Below are 9,405 nucleotides of genomic sequence, written 5' to 3'. Positions count from 1 at the left end.
CTGCCTCGCCTGATTGCTGAAATTCACGCGACTCGATTGTCCAACGGAGTCGGGGCCCAGTCGGTTGGCAGAGTTATGAGCTTTAGTTTTAGTTAAAAGGTCTGTTCTCTGCTGGCCCTCATAAACAAATTTTTCAGCCAGGTCCGCTGCCGGCCGGGCCAATGGGAAAGTAATTTAAATGCAACGCCGAGCGGGCAAATTGTGGCCGTTTAATGAGCGATTAGAGCGTCTGCATCTTGCGACGACGACGACGACGACGATGATGATGGCATGGCGGCACGAAGCCCACGGAGGAGCTGCAGATGCAGTCACCGTTATGATTGGGTGCCGGTCCAATGGCTATTATTTATTTACTAGATCGGCGGACAGTCTCGTAGTTCATAATCCCCTAATCTTTTCCCTTAAAAGCCTCTTTTTAGGTTTTTTAGAACTCTTCAGATACATCAAGTGCCTCGTAAGTATAACAACCAGTGCATTCTTTCCAAGATCGACCTTTTTCTGTTTGCTGTTTTCTTGGCAAGTTTTTCTCCGAACTCTTGCCAGTTTTTCATCTCAACGATATAGTTTAAGTATCTACCACTTCATGAAGCTCTCACACTTGGCAGGCCTGTGCAGCAGACCCTTGGCTCATTATGCTAATCGCGAGTGGAAACCTAATTGAACCTAAATGGAAACTCATAAAATGCACAACCACTCCACGTTCCCCCACCCCGTCCGGAAAGCTGTGTTTACAGCCAAGCTCATTGAAGCCGCCACTTTGCCGGCTAAACCCACGCGATTAGTCAGGAGAGTGAAAAAAATAAAGGAGGAGGGATCCAGAACCAGCACCAGAACGAGCCCAAAACGCCACTCGAGTTCACAACTCAGCTCGAGTGTCAATTAAATTAATATCAATTAAAAGCGGCTGCAACTTGTTGCATCAACTCTTCAGCTCTCCAGCCAGCCTTTCTTTCTATTCGGCTCTCGAGATGGGAAATTATGCACACGCCATCGGTGCCGTCGCCTCCGCCTTTTGAGAATTGCTCGGTGGGAGTGGCACTTAATGAAGGGTTGAACTAACAGCAATGCTGGAAATTTAATCAGTCATTTCCTGGAGCCACTTGGGATGTACAAAAACGAAAGAAACCACTTTAAAATAGCAGTAAATCTTGGCAATTAAAAGTGCAAGCTTTAAAAGGGGGCATGTATAACGATTGCCAGATCTAACTATAGGAAAAACCTTAAGACTGTAGCTCGTTAACTTAGAAATACAACGAAACCTTCCTTAGCCAGGCAGTTAAATCCCTGCTTATTTCTCTCGGTGCACCTGTCCCACTTTGTCAGTGTCAGCAAGGATTAATAGAGCGGAGAGGAGCAGAGCGGGGCAGAAGGGAGCTTGGATCAGCGCTCAGCTGCCAAAGTTGCAAAAAACGCTCCCGTGGGCGAAGTGTCACAAAATTTGCACGCAAACGCGGAAAGCCACATGGCAGCAGATATGTCGAGTGTGTGGATGCACAGATACATTAACAGATGCGGATACAGATACGGATACAGGAGCCAAAGCTGAAGTTGAAGTTGAACCTGCGGCGAAGAAAGGCGCAAGTGATGCGTGGAATAACAGTAGGTGATGACAGTCACGGAAATATAATTAATGTTTAAGATGTATATAAGGTTTCATAATTTTTAAGCAGAGAAACAAATGTATCTCAAAGTTTAATCTCTTAAAGATATTCCTATTTTACACCATTTTCTAAGACTGAATACTGTGCCAGCTAATCATTGAAAATCGCTGATCACTGCGTTGCAGATGCCTCTTCCCTTCACCTCCAATTCCATCTCCAGATCCATCTCCATCGGGTGGCACACATGTCAGCGTGTATTGGATGTCGTCCCTAGCTAACTCCGTCCGTGTATCAGCTGCCAAGGCTGTCGCTGGGAAGGAAGCTGCTTCCCAGAAGCCAGAAGCACTCCCTGTTTCCAGCTCACAGCTCCGGCTTCATCTGTCTCCGCGCGTATCTTACGCACGCACACGCATCGCATCGCATCCGAGATACTAAGATACTCTCTCAGACTCTCAGCGGCAGCCAGCATCCGCGACAGAGTCAAGGAAATGCGCAGAACTTGGGCACTGGCGAATTTATTGCGACAAATGTTGACTTGAGATACGACATCGAGAGGAGGAAGCTCCCAGGGAGCTGCCTGCTCAAATTGAATGTCAATCGATTTTAGTTTTTAATTTAAAAAGCCGCGCCTGGGAACCCTTGTAAGTTGTAAGTCTGGCATGTTAAGCTTAAAGTGAAGCCTAGTTCGAGTCCTTAAAATTAAGAATACGTTTAGATATAACCTAAAAATAAATTCATGGAACTGCTTTAAGATACATCTTGTCGGATTGGAGTATTTGTGGGATTGTCATGCAATCCAGAGGCTTCAACGCCCCCGAGAGCCAACGGTAAACAGACAGACAGGTCGGGAAATGGTAAAATCGCGATGGTTGGAAGACAATTATTTGACAAACGCTCCAAGTGGGAGCTGCAGCGGTTCCCGTGGGAGCGGCTCTCGGAGCCTATCCAAATAATGGCCCGCTAATTGTTTAATTGATAACCAGGCAAATCCCACCACGAACTCGCGTCTCGCATCTCGCATCCGCGGTGCGGTCTGTCAGCAATTTGTGCAAATTGCACGCACCTCGCCACACGACTCGCGTCGCAGGCCCCTTCCATTAGGCACTGTATAAACATATCAACACCTGTTATGGCACATGGGCCGGGCAACAGTCCGTTGCAAATATTGAAAATCACTGGTGGCCGCCCGTTCGTCCGCCCTCTGCAACCTAAATAAGTTTTATTTGCTTGATTTTAGCCAGCTCAGTTTTATGCAAAAATTTCCCCTTCCGGTGTGCGAGTGTCCTAGTCAATCAATGAGACATGCCGACAGGGGACAGGACACGCGGACAGGACATTTTCATGAAGTAAAGCCGGACAGGAATGCTGGACCGGCGAGCGAGTGTCAGGTGTGCCTGACTCTTAATCCCGCACGTTGGTCGTTTGTCGCGTTCAAAAATATGTTCAGTACACTGGGAAAATATACATAAATCTTCAATTTGATTCTACCTTTTAGTAGAGTTCTATTTATTTCCATTTAAAGCCTTAAAATAACATACATTCACGCTTATTTCTCCAAATGGTTTCCCACTTTTCGGCCAGTGTCCTCTCTTTTGCAGCTGCATTGTCAATTTCACACGCCAGTTGGTCTTCTCACTCTGCGACTGGTGGTCCTGGTCCATAGTCCTAGGTCCATGGTCCTTGTTTCCGCCACCACCCGCCCTTTCAGCCCACTGGAGTGTATTTTGTTATTGCTAACCATTCGTGGCACGTTCAATTGATTGAATTGAAGTCGCATCGCAGCGCATCTCATCGCAGCGGAATGGCAAGAGGCACTGGGAGAAATCAGGACATTCTGGGATATACCATACCCAAACCTATAATATAAAATACCCTTAAGTTCTTCTTAGCTTTTTTTGTATTATTTGTGTTTTTGTATAATTTACAAGTAGCCTTTAAAGCCTTAAAATCCTTTTTTTTTTCAGTGTCTGCAACAAGGCTGGCCAATGGCGAATGGCGAATGCCATTGTCCTTTCAGTGTTATTGTTATTGTTGCCTGGGCTTGTTAGGCTGCGTTTGTTTTTGCTGGCGCTGCCTCGATCATATGTCCCTGCCAGCTGTCTCCTTCTGTCTATCTCGTCATCTCTACATCGCCATCTCCATCTGCCCCGCCCGGTGGTGGCAATTATTCAATTTGATTTACTCTTCCTCACCCGCTTTGTTTTCCCTAACGCCGCGTCCCTTTCGAGCGGCTTTGGCACATTGTTGTTATCACACTTGAATAGCTGCCAAATGTGTCGCCCGTTGGCGGCGTCACAGTTTACACCTGTTTCCCCACCTGCTCCCCCTGTTTCCCTCTCTCGTCCTATCTCTTCTACAGCCAAAGCGGAAGTCGCTGCCCGCCTAGCGGAAGTGAATTTAATGCGAGTGCAAATAGGATAAGCGCTTTAGCAGGCGGTCATTAACACTTTCAAAGGACGATTTGGCACACGATTTTGCCTGAATTAAATATCTTTAGTAAGTAAGGGCTTAATTATAAATTTTAAAAATATTTTTACCTAATTGTACTTTATTTAACATAAAAGAACCTAACAACATAGAGCTTTCTGAATTAAAACTAAGGAATTTATGGCTTAGACATTGAATTCAATTCAGTTTTCAATTCTGTTTCCAGATCCAATTTAAACCTCCCGAAGTTGGCCTCCTTTTCCGTTTTAATGTGACTCCAAGCAACATTGCTGCTGATTTGTAAAGCTACTTAACCAACAACTTACAGACTTAGTTACCGTTTGCGTTGCAATAACTTGTGCTCTTCGATGATGCAACACACGGCAGACACTTCTCCTGAATCAAGCCAATCAATCGTTTTATCCTGCTGTTTAGTACATATTTTACAACATCTGAGCGGCGGAGTCCCTTTGGGCCGCCACTGAACCCCGCCTGAACCTTAACAAATAGCGACGAAAATTGCAACAAATGTGTTACGAATGGTTCGTGATCGTGGCATGACAGAATGTCGCCGGCAACAACAGCAACTGGAGAATTGTAGACCAATGAGGAAATCGTTACCTTGGCTTAAACCACTTAAACATCACGAGTTGAACTCTTAACAGCCTGGGACTGCAGTCTGAGCCTGATGCTGGGATGCTGGGAGAAGAGAAGGCTTTTCCGCGGACTGCAGCCGCTGATGTTGATGAGGAGGAGATGACGACGGCGAAGACGACGGCGACGGCGACGACAACAAAGAAGTTGACAACAGCAACGAACCCTAGAGAAACCGAAGCTGCACAGAGAAAAATAGTTGGTAAATAAGTGAGTCTTAAGGGGCTCACTTAAAGTATGATTCTGCTTAGGCAAATGCTTGATTCCCTGTTCAAAATGCAATTATGTTGCCTAGGATAAGACCTACTTATAAATCCAATAGGCTTTATTCCTTCCAGTGCATATTAGCCGCACGTTGATGGGAACCTATGAGAAGCAGAGCGGGACGGTAACGGAAGATTGGTTTTTGGTAGCTACGGGCTGCTGAGGATGCTTGTTTGTTGTTGCTGGCTATCCGCGTATCTGTATCTGTATCTGTAACTGCTCCGGCTCCAGCTCTGGCCGATTACAACGTAACCAAGTGTCTGAGGCCGCCGTGTTGTTAGTTAGTTGGATGCAAGCTGATGCAATAAATCGCTGACATTGTCCGAAGTTGTTGCCGCGATTGTGATAAAAGTAAATCGCTGGCGAATGCTGGGACACGATCTGCAGGCCCTGGAGGTGCAGGCATACCGTCAGAGGTACCAGCTCCCTCGATATCGCATTACATCCCATTCAAATTCCGTAATAGACAGCCTGGCCTTGTCCCACTTAGCGGTTCCGCCTCCCTGCCTTATCAGTTTCACATGGCCAACACGTAGGAAAAGTTAACGCACACACACACAACACACATCCTCCGCCGAACTCGTTCTAATTCGCGTATCTGTGTGCCGGGGAAAAGTTCTTCAAACCACTTGGAATTTTTGGGAAAATCCCCAAAAGCGTTGCGTTGGCGTATTCTAAACTTTGCGCTCCTTTCTGCCGGAGCTAAAGTCATTATCATTAAAGCCATACTTTGCTGCCAGAAACTTTCGCCTGGCAAGCGCACCGGGGACGAAGGGGAGAGTATTGTAAATTGTATCTAACAGATACTTTATCGAGCCGAAACAGAAACTTTTGCTATTGTCCGCGAGCGACAAAACTGACACACATGTGAAGATGGAGACGGCGATACACACACACACACTCAGAGTCGCAGCAGCGGGGTCCTGCGAGTCCTGGTCTGGGAATTACATGCCAAGATAATGAGAGTATAACTGGGCGTGGCGGCAACTTATTCTTCGATTGTACTGGTAACTTTTGCGGCAAAACTTTTGCGCTTTTGCAGAATGCAAAATTCGGAGAGGAAAGTGTTGTGAAAAATATGCATCGAATACACTAGTCGAGATACTGAAATATTTATTATTTTATTTTCTTAATATCATATTTTACAAATTTAACATCGAATCCGAGGCACAAGCTTTCCACGCTTTGGCATATGCAAATTCCACTTGCCCTGGGCGCCTGTGAGACAAACTCCAATTTGTAATAAAACAACTGCGGGCACTGTCAGTGCCTTTAGAAAGTATTGCCATAAAATAAAATAAGAAAAAAGACTCATAAACAGAACGCGATTGGCTGCTGGTCAATCAAGTTACCTGGCATTTTTTGTGGCCAAAAGAAAGGCGCCCATGCGGCCCAGGCAGAGCCGAGGAAGTGATAGATTTTCAGGCTCACCGAATCAGGTTAGCAGTTCGCTGGCCAGAAAAGAGCAGGAACCAGCTGCGACTACTCCGCCGGCCTTTCACTGCTCCAGCTGCGGTGGCGGACCATCGAACTGCGACTGCAACTGCAACGTGCAACGTGCAACAATGCCTCGTTGATTTCCATGGCCCCGAGCGCGGTGATTACCCCAGCATGTTCCTGTCAGTTGGCGGGCAATGAAGACATATTGTGGTCATCGAATGGTGATTTTCTGGGGCCCCTAGCTCTGGGTTACAGCTGGGAAGGAGGAGGACCAACCAGAACCCTTCGTGGATTGTGTAGCTGCTAATTAGAGAGGCTCATTGGATCTTTGAATCCTTTGTTTTCCTATTACCCGTCTGGCTGCACTAATATTTGAAGTTTTAAGCCTGAAGCCAGCATTAAAGCAGCCCTTAGCCGAGGTTATTAAGCTCAAAATATCTTATGATAATTATGGCTATTCCCTGGATTTAAAATCTATACAAATTATTCTATAAATGCCTTATTAAAGTTTCAATAAATTCACTAGTAAATCAGTCAGAGAACTGCTAATCAACAAAATACGAAACCTAATTATAACCGGTAAATCGGCGCGCCGTCTCTAATTCTTTCTAGATTACAGTTTAAAACTACAAAAGTGTGTTAATTTCAATGTTACGCTTATCGAACGCTTGATTAATCTATAACATTTTTCACTTATTCTTTGGCTATATAAATCCTGTCAAATTCAGGTGCAACTCGCAAAAAAAAAAAAAAGAAAATGAAGTTCATCTCTTCGGTACTGGTACTGCTGCTGGCCTTTACGGCAACTCAAGCCGGAGGTCCGACAAAAGATCCTAGTAAGTTCTCCTTAAATGTCCTGTGAATTTCTCGCTATTTTAATTGTATTTTATTCAGAACGTTGGTGCAGACTCAATTTGGGTCCCGCTTGGGGAGGCAGAGTTTGTTGACATAGAACAGTGGTTTCTGTTAATAAATAAAATCATCATTAAATGTGTGTAAATGATAGTACAACACAAAATATCCAAAGCCAGTTTTTTACTTAAATGAAACCCTAGGCTTGTTCCTCATTATTAAATACATTTTTAAGCAACATTTATACCATAATATAATAACATATTCCATGTAAAGTTTTGTACATACTTTATGCTTATTCTTTAGCTTTATAACTGCCTACTTTTGGAGTCAGTCTTTTATTATTCATAGCTGCCTGAAAGTATGTGAAGAAGGTTAATCGTATTCGCTGGAGTTAAAATCGAATCTATCTATTTTTGAATAGTTTTAAAATCAAATGCTTAGTTAAATGACATAAAAATGTAATAATTTTGAAATTATACAATAATATCACATGGCTGTCATAAAAACAATCGGTAAATTCACAGCTTGGCAAACTTTTGACTATAATTCCAATACCCTGCCACGTATGTAATTTCGGAAGAGATTCTATATTATTTCTAGTGCACACAACTTACAGATTGTCGTACACATATGTGTGTGTTTGCAATTAGCAGCGCTTTATTCGCTGGTGTCCTGGCTTCCTTTTTTGCTGTTGCTGTGAGCGCTGGCATGCTGCTGACAAATGCAAAGCCATATGATGCCGACTGCCTCCTACCGACTGGCAACTGGCCTGTGTCGTCGTACAATGACCCACATTGTGATGCGCTTTATTAGACACGCGAGGCGCAAAAACAAAGGGCCGACAATGAGGCCGGAGTCCGTGGTCCTGGGTCCGGATCCCGGACAATGGCCCAACGAGGAGACTATGACGACAACAGCCCCAACAGTCGACATCATCACGCAAACAAACAAAGACAATGCAATGTGGCACACATCAGGACATTAAACTCGCACTTGTATTGCTGCAACTTGAAGGAATTTGTAATTTCTGTTTTAGTATTATTACGGAAATGTTTACAAATAATAATTGAGAATTTATGGAACAAAACAAAATAGCTTTACATTTCTATCATTGCCTAAACAGACTAAGTTATTTAATTAATATATTGTAGTACTCATTCTTGCATATGTTTATACACAATTTATTAGCTTAACAAACTAAGGAGAAAAGGTAAGTTATTCAGATTAAAAGGAAATATTTTAGAGGGGTTGCTTTAAAGCGTAGAAATATTTTGTTAGGTAACAAAATTATTATCTCAAAGTTTTAATCTGAGCATTATAAGTACTCTTTGACATTTAAGAACAATCCTTTATCAAAATTCCTTTGCAAGACCTGCTCCGAGGACCATGCCATTTTCCTGTATAATTGCATTTCTGATTAGATGGCTTCCAGTCTCCTGGAACTCGGTAGAAGCCTGGGGTGTTGGGGGGGCCGACCCAGGCCTTTTAGCCAATGAGACTGTTAGCCAGCTTCAGTTAGCCACAGCAACAATCGCCCTCATCGTCATCAACATCAGCAGGTGCAGCAAAGGAGGCGGAGCTGCCCTCCGCACCGCAGACGTTAACAACCGGCGACACATGCAACAAAGTGGGCCAGTTTACACCTGCAGTTAGTGGCCAGGTGAGTGGGGTGCCAGGACCGGGTCACAGTTTCAACCGGGCCGTGGCCTCTCTCACTCATGTAATTATTTGTAATTTGTTTGCCCAAGTGCAGGCAAGTGGAGATTTCGTTGTCGGCAATGCAAACCAATTGTCCTGGCCGGTCCTGCTGCCACTCCGCCCACTTGGGAAGTGTACTTAGTTATGGCTGTTATTGCAGCTAATACTATATAGAGGCTACAGACTACGGGCTACAGGCAGTGTGTAGCATGTTGGTTGTCGTAAATCGAAAATGCCAACAGCTACTTAAAAGCCTTTCCATTTGAAATATTGGATGGCGAGCCCACAAAAGGGCGGGGCGGAAAGCGGCTCCCTTCACCAAATATATATATATTTATATAGATTGATGATGGCGACGGCTGACAGCGGAAGCGGAAATGTTTTCGCCTCTGCCAGACTCTGGCATTCTGAAATAATTAACCCGAAATAGACAGCAAATCTGAGAGAAGGCCAAAAGCTTATTGTG

General features: G+C 44.4%; 1 long non-coding RNA gene across 1 annotated transcript; it reads left to right on the top strand.

Moving 5' to 3' along the window:
• Positions 1-7,093: 7,093 nt before the first annotated feature.
• Positions 7,094-7,412, top strand: LOC108075137 (uncharacterized). The gene is made up of 2 exons (XR_001770721.3): positions 7,094-7,222; positions 7,281-7,412. It is a non-coding gene; the product is annotated as an uncharacterized lncRNA (long non-coding RNA).
• Positions 7,413-9,405: the final 1,993 nt, after the last annotated feature.

The sequence above is a fragment of the Drosophila kikkawai genome, chromosome 3L (genome assembly GCF_030179895.1).
Source record: "Drosophila kikkawai strain 14028-0561.14 chromosome 3L, DkikHiC1v2, whole genome shotgun sequence".
Classification (NCBI taxonomy): Eukaryota; Metazoa; Arthropoda; class Insecta; order Diptera; family Drosophilidae; genus Drosophila; species Drosophila kikkawai.
This window is presented reverse-complemented; position numbering and strand designations above follow the sequence as displayed.